We start from the raw sequence: 20,157 nt of genomic DNA on the forward strand, positions 1-20,157 counted from the left end.
TATAAGGAGAAGAGACAAGATAATGTTTGAAACTTCATTCTGAAAGCAGGTTATTTAAGTTTTGAGACCTTGACAAGAATTTAAAATTAATGTTCAGGTTTTTTTTTTTTTAAAGGTTTATTCTGATTAATAGAAGATCTCACTCTGTCGCCCAGGCTGGAGTGCAGTAACACAATCTTGGCTCACTGCAAGTGCAATCTTGGCTCACTGTAACATTGACATCCCAGGTTCAAGCAATCCTCCCACTTCAGCCTCCCGAGTAGCTGGGACAACAGGCATGTGCCACCATGCCTGGCTAATTTTTTTGTATTTTTGGTAGGGTCGGGGTTTTACCATGTTGCCCAGGCTGGTCTCAAACTCCTGAGCTTGGGCGATCCACTCGCCTTGGACTCCCAAAGTGCTGAAATTACGAGCGTGAGCCACCATGCCCAGCCAATTAAATATTTAATACTGAGTTGATAAATAAGAATTTTTCAGAAAATGCTAGTGCAAAAATTTAAAAAAAATACAGAAAGGGAATTCTGAAAAGGCCAAATTAGTGAGGTTATTTATGTAAATTAAGCCAGACAATCATGACTTCTACCAAAATACCAAATCTACAAAGTATTTAGGTAAATAAATGATTGGGATTGTCAAAGCAATTGAAAGCAAATGATAATGTCCTTCTCATGGTTAAACACTTCCTTCCAGAATTAAAACATTTAATCTACATATGATGCCAAAATAATTATACTCAGTATTGGTACTGGCTTTACCTATGATTCAGTCTTAGATATTAAATTGGTTTTGATTATTTTCATTAAATGTTTAATATGGAGATTTTATTTCTCATTGCCTATCAATATAAGAAAAAATTAATCTTAACTTATAAAATTATAGCCTTCAAATTGTTACCTAGCTGAAACATATTTATTAAACATATGTGAGAAATTAAGTCTCTTTCCCATTGCAAAGTTTATCACAAGTAATATGGAATAGTGTAGATATATAGTGATAATGATTTGTGGCTTAAATTCACGTATGGTGGACTCATTTTGTCTTACAAATCAGAAGACTCATGAAAAAAATTTAATAAATAAAACATCACAGTGGAAACACACATTCTTTATGTAATAAGTAACTTTAGAAATATGTAGTTGTTAAAAAATTTGGGTCAGCCAGTGGTATGCTGTCCTCAAGAGACCCATCTCATGTATAATAACACTCATAGGCTCAAAATAAAGGGATGAAGGAAAATCTACCCAGCAATCAGAAAACAGAAAAAATCAGGGGTTGCAATCCTAACTTTGGACAAACCAGATTTCAAACCAACCAAAATAAAAAAGACAAAGAAAGGCATTACATAATGATAAAGGGTTCAGTTTAACCAGAAGACCTAACTATGCTAAATATGTATGCATGCGACGCAAGAGCACCCGGATTCATAAAGCAAGTTGTTAGAGACCTACAAAGAGACATAGATTCCCACACAATAATAGTAGAAGACTCCAACACCCCACTGACAGTATTAGTACAGATCATCAAGGCAGAAAATTAACAAAGATTCAGGACCTGAACTCAACATTGCACCAGATGGATCTGATAGACCTTTACAGAACTCTCTACCAAAAAACAACAGAATACACATTCTTCTCATTGCCAAATGGTACATACTCTAAAATTGACCACATAATTGGACCTAAAACAATCCTCAGCAAATGTAAAAGAACCAAACCACACCAAACACACTCTCAGATCACAGTACAATAAAAATAGAAATCAAGACTATGAAAATCTCTCAAAATCATGCAGTTACATGGAAATTAAACAACATGCTCCTGTATGACTTTTGGGTAAATAATGAAATTAAGGCAGAAATCAAGAAGTTCTTTAAAACTAATGAGAACAAAGATACAATGTAGCAGAATCTCTGGGACACAGAAGTCAGTGTTAAGAGGGAAATTCATAGCACTAAAGGCCCACATCAAAAAGTTAGAAAGACCTCAGGTTAACAGTGTAACATCACAACTGAAAGAATTAGAGAATCAAGAAAAAAACCTCAAAGCTAGCAGAAGACACCTGTGAAAGGAAAATATCTTGGGCCCCCAAAATCACTAAAGAAAACTCAAGCTGGAAACTGCTTAGGGCAAACATGCCTCCCATTCTGTTATTATTATTATTATTATTTGAGATGGATCTATCGCCCAGGCTGGAGTGCAGTGGTGTGATCCTCAGCCTTCTTAGTAGCTGGAATTACAGGTGCACTCCACCACGTCTGGCTAATTTTGGTATTTTTTTTTAGTAGAGATGAAGTTTCACCATGTTGGCCAGGCTGGTCTTGAACTCCTGACCCCAAGTGATCCGCCCACCTCGGCCTCCCACAGTGCTGGGATTACAGGCGTAAGCCACCATGTTCAGCCGCCTTCCATTTTATTCAAAGTCACCCCTCTGCTCACTGAGATAGGTGCATATCTGATTTGTATCCTTTGGAAAGGCTAATCAGAAACTCAAAAGAATGTAACCATTTGTGTATCACCTGTTTGTGACCTGGAAGCTCCCTCCCTGGTTTGAGTCTTCCTACCTTTGCTTCCAGTTGTCCTGCCTTTCTAGACTGAACCAGTGTACTTCTTACATGTATTGATTGGTGTCTCATGTCTCCCTAAAATGTATAAAACTAAGCTGTGCCCTGACCACCTTGGGCACATGTCGTCAGGTCTTCCTGAGGCTCTGTCATGGGTTCATCCTCAACCTTGTCAAAATAAACTTTCTAAATTAATTGAGACCTGTCTCAGATTTCCTGGGTTCAAACAAGAAATAACAAAAATTAGAGCTGAATTGAAGAAAATTGAGACATGAAAAAACCATTCGAAAGATCAATGAATCCAGGAGTTTTTTTTTTTTAAGGAATAAAATAGATTAGCTAGGCTAATAAAGAACAAAAGAGAGAAGATCCAAATAAACACAACTAGAAATAATGAAGAGAATGTTACCACTGACCCCACTTAAATAAAAATAGCCATCAGAAACTACTATGAATACCTTATGTACACAAACTAGAAAACCTAGAAGAGATGGATACATTCTTGGACATATGCACCCTCCCAAGACTGAGCCATGAATAAATTGTTTTCCTGCATAGACCAATAATGAGCTCTGAAATTGAGTAAGTAATAAATAGCCTACCCAGAAAAAAAAAAAAAAAAAAAAGCCCAGGACCTGATAGATTCATGCTGAATTCTACCAGATGTATTATAGAAAGAAGAGTTGGTACCATTCCTACAAAAACTATTCCAAAAAACTGAGAAGGAGGGACTCTTCCTCAGCTCTTTCTATGAGGTCAGCATCATCTTGGTATCAAAACCTGGCAGAGATACAACAAATAAAGGAAACTTCAGACCAGTATTTTTTATGTACATCGATGCAAAAATCCTCAACAAAATAATTTGTAAACTGAATCCAGCAGCACATCAAAAAGTTAAGCCACCATATTGAACGAACCTACCTCAAAATAGCAAGAGCCTTCTACGACAAACCCACAGCAAACATTATACTGAATGGGCAAAGTTGGAAGCATTCCCATGAAAACCTGCACGAGGCAAGGATGCCCTCTCTCACCACTTCTATTCAACACAGTATTGGAAGTCCTAGCTCAGGCAGTCAGGCAAAAGAAATAATATACTCATGTAACTGTATCTCTCTACAGAGAAAAAAACTGTGAATTCTCATTAATACAGAGAACACCAGTTCAAAACCACAGCATTTATTTTGTGCTAATTAGTGGCACTTTCTGGGTACAATAAACAGTTGTCATTACAAGGATCTTGAAGGATTGGAACGACACTCCTTCAAATGAACTATAAAAACAAAATATGTCTCAATTGGCTTTTTTTTTTTTTGAGGTCTTCGTTTTCTTTGATAAATCCATCAAGGATTCATCAAAGCGGTACAATAAATGTATTGAAGAGGCACAATAAAAGAAAAACTTGCAATTATAAAACAGATAAAGATTATGCAACATACTCTAATGGATCATCATTTAGAAAAGATCAAGGAGAGGTCTCGGTGTGGTGGCTCCAGCCTGTAATTTACATTTCACTGGCCTATAATCTCAGCACTTTAGGAGGCTGAGGTGGGAGGAACGCTTGAGGCCAGCAGTTCAAGACCAGCCCGGGCAACATGGTGAGACCCCATCCCTATGAAAAACTTTTTAAAAAATCAGCAGGGCAGCGAGCCGTGATCACACTGCTGCACTCCAACCTGAGTGACAGTGTGAGACCGTGTCTCAAAAAGAAAAAAAAAATTAGACACAGTGGTACATGGCTATAAGTAGGACTTACTGGTTAGTCTTTAGAAGACTAGAGGCTACTTGGAAGGCTGAGTTAGGAGATCACTTGAGCCCAGGAGTTCAAGGTCAAGGCATCAGTGAGCTATGATCATGCCATTGCGCTTCGTCTGGGCAAAAGAGTAAGATCCTGTCTCAAAAAAACAAACAAAAAAAAAATCAAGAAAAGGAGAAAAAAATCACGGCCTTAGTTCATTATGTCCAGATATACTAAATATACTTGCACCTTAATAGTAAGTTGAGAGTCAGTCAGAAAAGTGTCAAGTGACCTATATGTTGTTTACCTACAATCATCTTTGGGCATGAACTGGTTTAGTAATATAATCTTGAGTCTTAGCTGAGCACATGTCTGATTGGCTAAGACTGTAAGTCTTTGCCTTCTTTGTTAGGCGTGTCTGTGTGGTTAAGTTTTGGCCAATGAAATGTAAGTAGAACTAGTGATGTAGGAAGCCTCTGAGTCATGCCCTCAGAGGGAAGGGGTAGACTTTTACTTCACCAGCTTCCCAGGTTTCTGGAATGTGGATTTGATAAGGAAAGCTAGAGGAATCATAGTTGCCCATGAGGTAGAAACCAAATATTGAGGAAGACGGAGTGGTTCCTGACACTTTACAGCCAACATATTTTCCCTGGACTCTTTATGTTAAGATTATGATGTGGGAAAGAAATTTGTTTCTCTCTTGGCACTAAATTTTTGGGTCTTTAAAACATGTTATTGTATGTATTTAAGATCTAAAATGTAATGTGTATATATGTGTCTATATATATATATAAAAAAATAGTGCTAACTTATGTATATGTAGTAAAATGATTACTACAGTCATGCAAATTATCCTATCCATCACCTTTTTTTTTTTGTGGTAAGAACACCTAAATCTACTGTTTTAGAAAATTTTTAGTATACATTAGAATATTATGAACTATAGTCATTATGCTATACATTAGATCTCTAGACTTAGTCATCCTATATAACTGAAAGTTCATACCCTTTGGCTTTTTTCTCCCCTTTTCCTTACCTCCTCACCCCTGGTAACCACTGTTCTACTGTTTCTATGACTTCGATTTTTTTTTTAAAAAAACTTCCGCATATAAGTGAAATCACAAAGTCTTTCTTTCTGTGTCTGGCTTATTTTACTTAGCATAATGTCCTCCAGGAACATTCATGTCATAGAAAATGGCAGTTATTACCTTTTTTTTTTTAAGGGTGAGTAATATTCTTTGTGTGTGTGTGTGTGTGTATACACTACAATTTCTTTATTCATTCATCCATTGGTGGACATGTAACTTGTTTCCATATCTTGGCTATTGTGAACTGCTGCAGTGAACATGAGAGTACAGATATCTCTATAGGGTGCTAACTTCATTTCCTTTAGGTATATACCCAGCAGAGATATTGCAGGGTTATGTGGTTGTTATGGTTTTAGTTTTTTAGGAATCTTCAAACAGTTTTCTGTAATGTCTGTATCAATTTACATTCCCACAAACAGTGTACCAGGGCTCCCTTTTCTCCATACCCTCACTCATATTTATTATTTTTTGACATTTGGTATTTGGCATACCTTTTCTAACAGGTAGGAGATGGTATATCATAGTGGTTTTGATTTGTACTTCCTTGATTATTATTGATGTTGATGCTTTTCATACACCTGTTGGCCTTTTTATGTCTTCTTTGGAAAAATGTCTATTCATGTTCTTTGCCCATTTTTAAATTGGGTTTCTTTGTTAGTAGAACAGCTTAATTCCTAAGATACATGTAATAACTATACCAGGATCTATATCTGTGTAAAGACAACTAGATGTGAGTAGAAAAGTTTGCGGTCACAATGTCCTCCTATACCAAAGAAGAAAAGATTAACCAGCAGTGAAAGACAAATATGTTAGGCATTTTAAGGAGAGTGAAAGATGTTTTATCCAGAGACATGTCATAGTAAATAAGAAAGCCTCGGTTTTGGACGCAGATGTCCTTGAATTTGGCTATGAAACCTCAGCTTAGTCACATAACAAGCTAGCACTATGTTTCCTCATGTGTAATATGGTAATACTTATTACTTATTCCATATACTCATCTCCCACCTCTTGTCCTCTACTTACCACTCCCTGATACACCAAGTTCAGAGTAATGTGCACTTTAATTCATTTCTATTTTGTGTTTAGGAATTTTAGATCATTTTGCCATCTGTCATACTAGAACTGAAACTGGGTTTTGAGAGTTGTTCAATTCTTACTGCTAATGGTTTTAGTTCAAAAACTTAACATTGTGAACTCAAAGTGATAATATGATTTCTTTTCAGACTCATCACAGATTTGTTTATGCAAAGGTTGGTAAATTTTTATATACAAAAGTAGCTGTTGCCAGAAAAATATCAAGTAGCTTTAGCCTTTAGCGAAACTCATACTTGACAAAGTCTCACAAAGATTTGTAATGTAATGACAAAGGAGAATATTGACATTTGGACTTATCTTTTAATTCTCTCATCTTAACACAGCTGAGATTTCTCCTTTTTTTCTATTCTTGTTTTAGAAAATGAAAAGCTTTCTTAAGACAATAGCACAGGCCGGGCGCGGTGGCTCATGCCTGTAATCCTAACACTCTGGGAGGCCGAGGTTGGCGGATCACGAGGTCAGGAGATTGAGACTATCCTGGCTAACACGGTGAAACCCTGTCTCTACTAAAAAAATACAAAAAATTAGCCGGGCGTGGTGGTGGGCTCCTGTAGTCCCTGCTATGTGGGAGGCTGAGGCAGGAGAATGGCGTGAACCCAGAAGGTGGAGGTTGCAGTGAGCAGAGATGCGCCACTGCACTCCAGCCTGGGCGACAGAGCGAGACTCCTTCTCAAAAAAAAAAAAAAAAAAAAAAAAAAAAGACAATAGGACGGACTCTGTGTTTGAAACTGAAAATCAGAGGATCATCTTCCCTTTATAAAGAGATACAATGAAATATTATTTAAATATCACCATCTGGTGTATTTAACCTACAGTTTTATTTATAAAAATGTTACCTCTAACCTTTTCAGAGCACATAGATTTGCCCCATGCATGTCTCTTAGGCAGTCAATAATCTATCCCTGGTAATTGTACAGCTAGTACAGTTGTATTTTTAAAACCTTTTGTTCTTTTTAAAGCATATCATATTGAGTTTACTTTGCATCCATAAGATGTAGTGTGTTTCCAGCACTGAAAAAGCACTGTAGTTAATATGAAAAAAATTGCATAATGAATATTCATGTCTTCAATTGTTTTATAATCTATTTGGACTAACAGTAGTTCCATAGGAGAAACAATGCAGAGCAGCATATAAACTTCACTGAATTACTCTATGTAGTATAAACTCAGAGAAAAGTAAGACCGGTGGGCTATAGTAGTTGAAATTTTAATAGAATCTATAACACTTCAGTTGTTCAGAATTAATAGAATTTATAACACTTCAGTTGGCCTTGGAAGACAGGTAGAATGTGGACAGCTGAAGAGATGGAAAAAGTAGAAGAGAACATTAGGAAAGTCACCAAGCAGAGTGCCATGGGCTACGGGGGATGAAAAGGAATGTGTCCTGATGGAAGCAGAATTTAGTTGGGAAGTCATAGGACGTTAGATTGATAACTAAAATGGGATGCTGTTTCCCAAGCCTTGGAAACCTGTCAGTGTAGGGAGTATGGGCCTTTTCCCATAATCACTAGAACCACGGTATGAACTTGCACAAGATTGTGACATGATGAAAGTGGTATTTTAGGAAATTTAATCTAGAGGATGTTTATAGTGTGCATTGGATGTGGCAAAAACTGTCATTAGGCAGTAAAAATTAGCTGAAATTGTTCAGAATTGAGCTATGATGTTAAGGATTGAAAAGATGGAACAATTTTGAGCTCTTTTCAGGGACAACTGAGAATACAGTATGAAGAAAAAATGCAAAGGGTTAAAACTTTCTCCAGAAGCTACTGGGCAAAATTAGTGCACAATACTTTTTCTATTTGAAAGAAACATGTTAAAATCCAATGTTTTATCTGCCATTGAGTTTAAAATGCCTTTAATTTCCTTGTTTAGTAATTATTGTTCCATAACATTTCCAAAAAATCTACAAAATTCCTATTTAAAAAGCAAAACAGAAAAATTACAAAGAACTGGTAGTGAATGGTTAGAAACACATACTTGTGCAGAAGGTATCTTTATATGTACGGTAGCAGTTACCAACAGGCAGATGTTTGTTCTAGATAAGTTATGCAGCCTTATTACCCAGCCACAGTCCTGGAAACAAAGGGGGAGGTGTGAAGCATTTTTAATAAGCAGTACTAGGTGGCAGGAATGAGCCTGTAATTTTCAGAGAATTACCTCAGAGACCAGCCTAGTAACAGCAGACCTTTCAGGTAGAAAGAAGATTGGTTAAATAGAACTATGATTATATGTCTATGTACAAACAAAAACAACAAAAGGGAAACAATAAGGGTAGATTTGCATGTGTCAGTCTTACAAAAATATCAATGTTGAGAAAAATTTCCAGAAAACATCTACCCAGTTTGCAGGAATTTGGCCAAGTATACATTTTTTTTCCCTGGCATTTTAAAGTAGTTTATCTAGTCTACATAGATAAATATTGTGTGCTTTCAAAATGCATCAGGGACTATATAAAACCTATGTATCAAAACATAAACTTGATTTCGAAATATGATTAATGTAACTGAGAATATACTCTGCTCTTGGAACAAAAAAAACCACACAAGAGAATTGATATGATGGTCCATATGTTCTTTGGTAATTACAGAAATGGAATAGAAAATGAAGAGCAGATAAGTTTCAGCTTGTTGTTTGTTTTTTGTTTTGCACATTAGATGTAGCAATTGAAAAAGCATATTCCCAGTGAAGATTTCAGAGGTGAAATTCTACTCACCACTTCATTCCTTTGGGAACCTCTTGTATCTTCACTGTGACTAAAAACACTTCAGCTTTGCCTGAAGCATATTTTGTGGTTCTTAAAAATAACATGAATTTAAGCAAATTCTGAATTTTTTCTTCTTCCCAGCCATGTTGCTCGTACTTAAATAAAACATACATTTTTGATTTTGGTCTTATGTTTTAAATTATGCATGTATTTTGGTCTTCAAGGAAATCTGAGCTGAATGCCCATGCTTTCTTTTTTTAAAAAAAGACAACGAAATGTATGGATATGCCAAGTTCCCAAACTCAAGATACAAAGAGAATTATAATCTGCAAGCCAATAGATTTTTCTGCATAGGGTCCATGATCTTTTAACCCCATTTACCCATTGGACATCAATTTCAGTCTCCTGATAATTTAACTAGTAGAATGGCACTGTGGCTTGAATAACAAAGAAAATAATACCTCTACTTAAAAAACACTGCATGTTCTCACTCATAGGTGGGAATTGAACAATGAAAACACTTGGACACAGGGTGGGGAACATCACACACCGGGTCCTGTCATGGGGTGAGGGGAAGGGGGAGGGATAGCATTAGGAGATATACCTAATGTAAATGTCGAGTTAACAGGTGCAGCACACCAACATGGCACATGTATACATATGTAACAAACCTGCACGTTGTGCACATATACCCTAGATCTTAAAGTATAATAATTAAAAAAATAGTAATAGCAAAATTTATTAAGCTCCTACCATATTCTAGGTGATTTATGTATTAATTAAATTAATGCATCCAACAGATATATGAAAAAATGCTCATCTTCACTGGTCGTTAGACAAATGCAAATCAAAACCACAATGAGATACCATCTCATGCCAGCTAGAATGGTGATCATTAAAAAGTCAGGAAACAACAGATGCTGGAGAGGATGTGGAGAAATAGCTTTTACAGTGTTGGTGGGAGTGTAAATTAGTTCAACCATTGTGGAAGACAGTGTGGCGATTCCTCAAGGACCTAGAACTAGAAATACCATTTGACTCAGCAATCCCATTACTGGGTATATACCCACAGGATTATAAATCATTCTACTATAAAGACACATGCATATGTATGTTTATTGCGGCACTATTCACAATAGCAAAGACTTGGAACCAACCCAAATATTCAGCAATGATAGACTGGATAAAGAAAATATGGGCACATATACACCATAGAATACTATGCAGCTGTAAAAAAGGATGAGTTCATGTCCTTTGCAGGGACATGGATGAAGCTGGAAACCATCATTCTCAGGAAACTATCTCAAGAACAGAAAACCAAACACTGCATGTTCTCACTCATAAGTGGGAGTTGAACAATGAGAACACATGGACACAGGGAGGGAAACATCACACACTGGGGCCTGTTGGGGGGTGGGGGGCTAGGGGAGGGATACCATTAGGAGAAATACCTAATGTAGGTGACAGGTTGATGAGTGCAGCTAACCACCATGGCATGTGTATACCTATGTAGCAAAACTGCATGTTCTGCACATGTACCCCAGAACTTAAAGTATAATAAAAAAAAATTAACACCAAAACCCTATGAAGAAGTTAGCATAATTATCCCCATTTTGTGGATGAGGGAAGTTAGGCACAAAATGAATCAGTAATTTGTCCACGTCACACACCTAGGAAGGGGCAAAGACATGCACTCAGATTCTGACATTCTGACCTCTGAGATCATTTCCTTAATGCTATGCAATAGAACTGCTCTATTGACATAATTTGTGAGGAATTGCCTTCCTGAGATAGAATTAAGAAGCAATGGTGATGAAGGACAGGTAAGCCCCCAAATTGTAGTTTAGCTTGGGATAGTTCTTGGCTTTGCTTGGGAAAGAATTCAAGAGCCAGCAGTATTTATTTATTTATTTATAACTTTTATTTTAGGTTCAGGGGTACATGTGAAGGTTTATTACACAGGTAAACACGTGTAATGGGTTTGCTGTACAGATTACTTCATCACCCAGGAATTAAGCCTAGTACTCAATAGTTACGTTTTCTGCTCCTTTCCTTCCTCCCACCCTCCACCCTCAAGTAGGCACCAGTGTCTGTTGTTTCCTTCATTGTATTCATAAATTATTATTATTTGGATCCAGTTTATAAGTGATAACATGTAGTATTTGGTTTTCTGTTCCTGCATTAATTTTATGAGGATAATAGCCTCCAGCTCCATCCATGTTCCCACAAAAGACATGATCTTATTAATTTTTATGGCTGCATAGTATTCCATGGTGTATATATACCACAGTTTCTTTATTCAGTCTGACACTGATGGCCATTTAGATTGATTCCATGACTTTGCTATTGTGAATAGTGCTGTAATGAACTTTCACATGCATGTGTCTTTATGGTAGACTGTTTTATAGTCCTCTAGGTATATACCCAATAATAGGATTGCTGGGTTGAATGGTAGTTCTTTTAGCTCCCTGAGGAATCACCATACTGCTTTCTACAATAGTTGGAATAATTTACACTCCCACCAACAGTGTATAAGTGTTCCCTTTTCTCCTCAACTTTGCCAGTATCTGGTATTTTTTTTTAATAGCCATTTTGACTGGTGGAAGGAAGTATCTCATTGTTTTTGATTGGCATTTTTCTAATGATAAGTTACATGGAGCTTTTTTTCATATGGTTGTTTGGCCACATGTATGTCTTCTTTTGAAAAGTGTCTGTTCATGTTTTTTGCCCACTTTTCAATGTTTTTTTTTTTTCTTGTAAATATGTTTAAGCTCCTTATAGATGCTGGGTATTAGACCTTTGTCAGATGCATAGTTTGCAAATATTTTCTCCCATTCTGTAGGCTGTTTACTCTGTTGATAGTTTGCTTTGCTGTGCAGAAGGTTTTAATTTTAATTAGATCCCACTTGTGAATTTTTGCTTTTGTGGCAATAGCTTTTGGTGTCTTTGTAATGAAATCATTGCAAGTTCCTATGTGCAGGATGATATTGTCTAGGTTATCTTCCAAGGTTTTTATAGTTTTGGGTTTTACGTTTAATTTAATCCATATTTAGTTGATTTTTGTATATGGTGTAAGAAAGGGGTGCAGCTTCAATCTTCTGCAGATGGCTAGCCAGTTACCCCAGTACCATTTACTGAATAGAGAACATTTCCCTGTTGCTTGTTTTTGTCAGGTTTGTCAAAGATCATATGGTTATTGGTGCACAACCTTATATCTGGGCTCTTTATTCTTTTCCATTGGTCTATGTGTCTGTTTTTGTACCATTACCATGCTTTTTTGGTTACTGTAGCCTTGTCATATAGTTGGAAGTCTAGCAACATAATGTCTCCAGCTTTGTTCTTTTTGCTTAGGATTGCCTTGGCTATTTAGGCTCTTTTTTTGGTTCCGTAGGAATTTTAAAATAGTTTTTTTTTTTCTAGTTCTGTGAAGAATGTCATTGATAGTTTGATAGGAATAGCATTAAATCTGTAAATTTCTTTGGGCAGTATGGTCATTTTAATGATATGATTCTTCCTCTCCATGAGCATAGAGTGTTTTTCCGTTTGTCTGTGTCTTCTATGATTCAATTACAAGTGCTTTGGAATTCTCATTGTAGAGATCTTTCACTTTCTTGGTTAGCTGTATTTCTAGATATTTTATTCTTTTTGTGGCAGTTGTGAGTGGTATTGAGTTCCTTATTTGGTTCTTGGCTTGGTTGTTGGTGGTGTACTGGAATGCTAGTGCTAGTGATTTTTGTAGGTTGACTTTGTATCCTGAAGCTTGGTGATGTTGTTTATCAGCTGGCAGAGCTTTTGGGCTGAGACTATGAGGTTTTCTAGATACTGAATCATGTCATCTGCAAACGGAGATAGTCTGACTTCCTCTCTTCGTATTTGGATGCACTTTCTTTCTTTTCCCTAATTGCTCTGGCTAGGATTTCCAGTACTATGTTGAAAAGCAGTGGTGAGAGAGAGGGCATCCTTGTCTTGTGCTGGCTTTCAAAAGGAATGTTTCCAACTTTTGCTCATTCAGTATAATGTTGGCTGTGGGCTTGTCATAGATGCCTCCTTATTTTGAGTTATTTTTTTTCAATATCTAGTTTGTTGAGAGTTTTGAACAGGAAGGGTTATTGAATTTTATCAAAAGCCTTTTCTGTGCCTATTGAGGTAATCATGTGGTTTTTGTCCTTAGTTTTTTTATGTGATTAATCACATTTATTGATTTTACAATGTACTTACGAGTAGTAACAGTAAAATAAACCAAGCTGAGGAAAGAATCTCAGAACTTAAAGACTGGATGTCTGAAGTAAAACAGTGAGACAAAAATAAATAAGAATAAAAAGGTATGAATAAAACCTCCAAGTATGGGATTATGTAAAGAGGCCAAATCTACAAATCACTGGCATCTCTGAAAGGGAGGAGGAGAAAGCAAACAACCTGGAAAACATATTTCAGTATATGGTTCATGAAAACTTCCCCAACCTTGCTAGAGAGGCCAACAGTCAAATTCAGGAAATACAGAGGACTCCCTCAAGACTCTATGCAAGAAGATCATCCCCAAGACACATAATCATCAGATTTTCCACGGCCAAAATTAAAGAAATAATTTAAAGGCAGCTAAAGAGAGAAATGGCAGGTCACCTATAAAGAAAACACCATCAGGCTAACAGCAGACCTCTCAGCTGAAATCCTACAAGCCAGAAGAGTTTGGGGGCCTATATTCAACATTATTAAAGAAAAAAAAATCTTCAACTAGGAATTTCATATTCAGCAAAATTAAGCTTGCTAAGCAAAGGAGAAATAAGATCCTTTTTATAAAAGTGAATGTTGAGGGACTTTGTTACCCACCAGACCTGTCTTACAAGAGAACTTGAAAGGGTTACTAAATATAGAAAGGAAAGTTCACATGAGCTATTACAAAAAGACACTTAAACACACAAACCAGTGTCACTATAAAGCAACCACCCAAATAAGCCAACATAATAACTAGCTAACAACACAATGATAAGATCAAACCCACACATATCAATACTAACCTTGAATGTAAATGAACTAAATGCACCACTTAAAAGACACAGAGTGACAAGCTGGATAAAAAAGAAAGACTCAGTGGTATGCTGTTATCATGACACTGATCTCACATGTAGTGACACTCATAGGCTCAAAATAAAGGGATGAAGGAAAATCTACCAAGCAAACAGAAAACAGAAAAAATCAGGGGTTGCAATCCTAACTTCAGATAAAACAATTTCAAACCAACAAAGATCAAAAAAGACAAAGAAGGGCATTACATAATAGTAAAGGGTTCAATTCAACAAGAAGACCTAACTATCCTAAATATGTATGCACCCAACATAGGAGCACCCAGATTCATAAAACAAGTTGTTAGAGACCTACAAAGAGACATAGACTCCCACATAGTAATAATGGGAGACTGTAACACTCGACTGACAGTATTAGATAGATCATCAAGGCAGAAAATTAACAAAGATATTCAGGACCTGAACTCAACATTGGACCAAATGGATCCGATAGACCTTTACAAAGCTCTCCACCAAAACCCAACAGAATACACATTCTTCTCATTGCCACATGCCACTTACTCTAAAACCGACCACATAATTGGACATAAAACAATCCTCAGCGAATGCGAAAGAACCACAATCATACCAAACACACTTTTGGACCACATTCAATTAAAAAATAGAAGTCAGGACTAAGAAGATTGCTTAAAACCATGCAATTATGTGGACATTAAACAACATGCCCCTGAGTGATTTTTAGATAAATATTGAAATCAAGGCAGAAATCAAGAGGCTTTTTGAAACTAATGAGAACAAAGATGCAACATACCAGAATCTCTGGGACACAGCTAAGTCAGTGTTAAGAGGGAAATTTATAGGACTAATGCCCACATCAAAAAGTTAGATAGTCCTCAGATTAACAATATTAACTTCACAACTGAAAGAATTAGAGAAGCAAGAACAAATCAACCTCAAAGCTAGCAGAAGATAAGAAATAATAATTGGAGCTGAACTGAAGGAAATCGAGAGGCAGAAAAAACATTCAAAAGTTCAGTGTATCCAGGAGTTGGTTTTTTGAAAGAAATAATAGGATAGGCCACTAGCTAGAATAATGAAGAAAAGAGAGAAGATCCACATAAACACAATTAGAAATGGTAAAGAGAATGTTACCACTGACCCCACAGAAATAAAATTAGCCATCAGAAACTACTGTGAACACCTCTATGCACACAGACTAGAAAACCTAGAATATGTGGATAAATTATAGGATATATACACCCTCCCAAGACTCAACCAGGAAGAAATTGATTTCCTGAATAGACCAATAATGAGTTCTGAAATTGAATAAGTAATAAGTAGACTACCAACCAATAAAAAAGCCCAGGACCTGATGAATTCACAGCCAGATTCTACCAGATGTACAAAGAAGATCTTATACCATTTCTACATAAACTATTCCAGAAAACTGAGGAGGAGGGACTCCTCCCCAACTCTTTCTGTGAAGCCAGTGTAATCCTGATACCAAAACCTGGCAGAGACACAACAACAAAAAAAGAAAAACTTCAGGCCAATATCCTTGATGAACATCAATGTGAAAACCAAAAAAAATTAGCATACCAAATCCAGCAGCCTATCGAAAAGCTAAAATCCATCATGATGAAGTAGGCTTCCCTGGGATGCAATGTTGGTTCAGCATAAGCAGGTTTATTGAGGTGGCCATGTATGGCAGAGTGGCTGCTCCTTGTGGAGGAATGCCAACCCATAGGCAGTGCACTCAGAGCAGCAGGGTATGGGCTGTTCGTTAGCTGCATTTAGATCCACTATTAATTACATGCAAATTAAGGGTTGGGCTATTCAGAAATATCTAGAGAAAGGAGTGGTTATTTCTGGATGTTGCCATGACACTTGTAAACTGTCGTGATGCTGGTAGGGGTGTCCTATGCTGATAAGCATCAAAGGCAGCTAGAGACAGCCTTTGACACCATTGGCTGGTTCCAGCCAGTTTCTTGATTTCATCTGGTCAGGATCAGAACATAAATCCTGCTGGTCTCCTACCTTATTTTTTCCCATTAGAGATTATATACTACTCCTTAATGTTAAAGGGATTGTAGAAGAGTGGAGGTCCATCTTCTGTAACTGCTTCCTGCTGATCTTATGAGTGTAGGCACTTGCTAACATTGGAGGAGTAGAAACTCTGGTTATCTGATGTAAGGAGGCCAAAGGCAGTATATCTGTTTCCTGGGTCAGAAAGCAGGATGAATTGGAAGCCTTGTGACAACATTGTCTTTAAATGGAATTGTTGTAATCTGGAAGACACAAACTTTACTAAGAGGTAACGAGCAAGTGCCAAAAATTAGTAGTAACAAGATAGCTATTAAAGGTTGTATGAAAGGTAAAAACCAGGTGAGATTTGATAGGGCACTTTTGATAGTCGACTGGATATAGGTGGAGTCAGTACCCTGGTTGTATCTATATAGCCATGTAACTTGTTCATATAATTTTTGAATGTTAAACTCAACTTGTCCAGAGTTATTAATATATCCACAGCAGGTAATAATGACATAGACTATTGTTCAACTAGTAAATAATGCAACACTATTACATTTGTAATAGTGTTGTAATCCTTTGGCAAAGGATTACATTTGTCAAAGGTCTAGGGACTCTTGAATTCTCTTCAGTGCCCGACCTGTGTTGGTGGCCAATGATTCTGGGGTTTGAGTCTAATTCCTTAGGGTTGTCTCAGGTAGGCAAAGCCACTAGTCCTATTGCTGCCCTGCTTCCCATTAGAAATAATGCTATTGTTTGTTTATTTTTGGTATTATTGGGCCTTATGGGGTTATAGACAGTGACCCTCAGAGGAGCAATGGTGACCAACATACATTTTTGTTTTGATATAAAAAACATTTTGTTTTTATGTACAAGTTTTTGATATACAAAAGAAAGCTACTCCTAAAAGAATAGGTAACTCTCCAGGGAGTCAGGAGTAGTTAGTTGCAGGGTCGGATTTCTTTCCAATCAACCACAGACAAAAGTGAGCCCAGTTAGGGCACAAATAGAGGCCATATGTGGTGTAACGTCTGTTCTCTGCTGCCAAGGTGGATCTATAGAGGTATTTTCCCCAAATTCCAATGGCAGTGGTCAGACAGCTCCTATTTTCCAGAAGGGGGGATACTTCCGTCTTCCTAAATCAGGCAGTTGCTTTTTCTTTGCATGTATTGGCCTTGGACATGGCATCATGTACAGCTTCCTTACTTAGAAGTTGGATCCCATTTATTTTAGTGCAGCCTTGGGACTTGGAAACTAGGGTTGGAACAGAGCATTGTGGGGAAACTTCCACTCTTGTGTCATTAACACAGCAATGGATGCACAAGATAGTGTCATTAGATCACTGGGGGTACCAGTTCCCAATCTCCCAGGTCCAGATAACAGTGGTGAAGGAAGTTAGGTAGAATCTGTTAAGTGGGGGAGAATTCCACCTAACAAGTAGGGTTCTGTGTACTAAGGGATCATGGTGGTTAATTACGAGGTCCAGAGACATGGTCGTGAGATTTTCCAGATGTGCCAGGACGTGGAACTCTCTATCCTGGGGATGTTGATGACAGAGTCGGCAACCAAGAAGATGATTCCTTGATGCTATACTTTTTTGAAATATTTACTATAGAGTTTTCTCCCACCCACACTGAATTAGGTTAACTGGGGGAGCAAACAGGATTATCAGAGGCAGCATGATGTCTGGCTGGACCTTAGAGTGGCCTCTACACCCAACAAGGACAAAAGATGTGTTTCCTAGGAGGAAGCAGTTGTTCAAAGCGGTAGAGAAAGAGTATTATGATCAAGAAGAAGAGAAAAATTGATACTCCTATTCTTACCACAGCACCACATCTCTGTACCAAATTGAGCGTTGGTCCTTTTACAAAGGTAATGGACCAAAGGAGAAGAGGTTGTTATATGAAAAAGATACTTGCACACATATGCTTATCACAACACAATACACAGTTACAAAGATGTGGAACCAACCTAAGTGCCACCAACTAATGAGTGGCTAAAGAAAATATGGTACATACACAACCATGGACTACTTACTACTCAGCCATTAAAAGGAACAAAATAATGTCTTCTGCAGCATGTTGGATGGAGCTGAAGGCCATTATTCTAAGTGAAGTAACACAGGAGTGGAAAACCAAAAAAATATGTTCTCACTGATAAGTGAGAGCTAAACTATGAGTACCCAAAGACATACAGAGTGGTATTAATATAATACTCAGAAGGGGGAGAGTAGAAGAGGTGCTAGAGATTAAAAAACTACACAGGCATACTGTATACTACTCAGGTGATGGGTGCCCTAAAATCTCAGAATTCACTGCTATTTAATTCATCCATGTAACAAAAAACACATGTATCCCCAAAGCTATTGAAATAATCATAATAATAATCATAATAAAAGCCCAGGTGCGGTGCCTTACGCCTGTAACCCCAGCACTTTGGGAGGCTGAGGCGGGCTGATCACGAGGTCAGGAGATGGAGACCATCCTGGCTAACACGGTGAAAAACCGTCTCTATTAAAAATACAAAAAATTAGCCGGGCGTGGTGGCGGGCGCCTGTAGTCCCAGCTACTCAGGAGGCTGAGGCAGGAGAATGGCGTGAACCCGGGAGGTGGAGCTTGCAGTGAGCCTAGATCGCGCCACTGCACTCCAGCCTGGGTGAGACTCCGTCTAAACAAACAAACAAACAAACAAACAAACAAAAAACAACTCTGACCAACAACTCTAGGAATGGGCTGACTGGCCTGATAAGAATAGGCTGATGGTGCCTGCAGACCACAAAACATTGACCAAGAACGCAATGATTAACTGCCCACCTGAGACAGCACACGATCATTTCACAAAAAAATATTTTGATGATTTCTCTTAACTTCTCTTAAAAACTCCTGATCCAGAGGCACAACTTGGAGAGGTGGTTTTTGAATGCTACTTCACTGCCTCCCTTCAGTTGTTGGCTTCTCCAATAAAGCTAACTTCCCTTTAGTTAAAAAAAAAAAAATGTCGTGGGTGGCCTTCAGAGACTCACAAGTGTAGGTAACATTGTTTGTATCTGAAACCTGGGGGGCTCATAAGAAACAGGTTTAATCCTGGATAGGTGTACTCAGCTGGTGATCCCCTGAAGCTTAATGGCAGTGGGGATACTTAACAACACCTGATAGGCGCCCTTCCATTTTGGTTGAAATTCATCCTTGGGGGATCCTTCTTTCCAAATTTTCAGTAAGACTAAGTCTCTTGGTTGAATGGGGGAGTTAATTATTTCCCTTGTTGGAAAGGGCAATGCTTTATTTCCATATTCTTGAAGGGCCTTTTGAACGTGACCTAAATTCCAAATAGGGGGTATAGTGAGGCATGTCTGGCCCCTGTTTCCCATCATGACCTGAATTAGTTTTTCAGATTTCAATAGCCAATTAAACATTTTAGTCCAGGTGAGAATGGAGGTTGCTCAACACTCATTAGCCCTTAAAACTTTTTTTAAGCAATCTAAGAATTAAAAAACAAAGGTCAAATATAAAGTTTCAAGAACAGCAAAGAGTATAAAATCAAGTTATCCTGGAGGAAAACATTGCTTTTATAGACCTCTAAGATAAAATATTTCAGCATCAGTCAATATCAAGAGTTACAACCAGAAGAGAAAAGGTCACAGGAGCTATGAAAAAGCTGGAGCATTATCGTATTAGGCCTTCTCAAAGGGAGAAAGAATTGAAAGCAGCAAGGCGCAACAATAGTTGAATATGAGATATGAATCTGAGAAGTTTTAAAAGGAAGAGGTTATGGAATTAAAATAAAAATTTCTTGTAATTTTATTAAGAGCAAATCAATATCTTAAGAAGATCTTGCTTTAACATGGGCGACCATTCTCTAGAAAGACAATTATAAACAATTCCCTTCTAATGACAGCCACTTAATTACACACAAAATTCCTT

At 37.5% G+C, this 20,157-nt stretch overlaps 1 protein-coding gene across 1 annotated transcript in view; it reads left to right on the top strand.

Annotated features, from left to right (window-relative positions):
* LOC100982199 (cytochrome c oxidase subunit 7B2, mitochondrial) overlaps positions 1-20,157 on the top strand; it is a 170,480-nt gene that overhangs the window by 25,751 nt on the left and 124,572 nt on the right. The window lies entirely within an intron of this gene.

This window comes from Pan paniscus, chromosome 3 (assembly GCF_029289425.2).
Source record: "Pan paniscus chromosome 3, NHGRI_mPanPan1-v2.0_pri, whole genome shotgun sequence".
Lineage (NCBI taxonomy): Eukaryota > Metazoa > Chordata > Mammalia > Primates > Hominidae > Pan > Pan paniscus.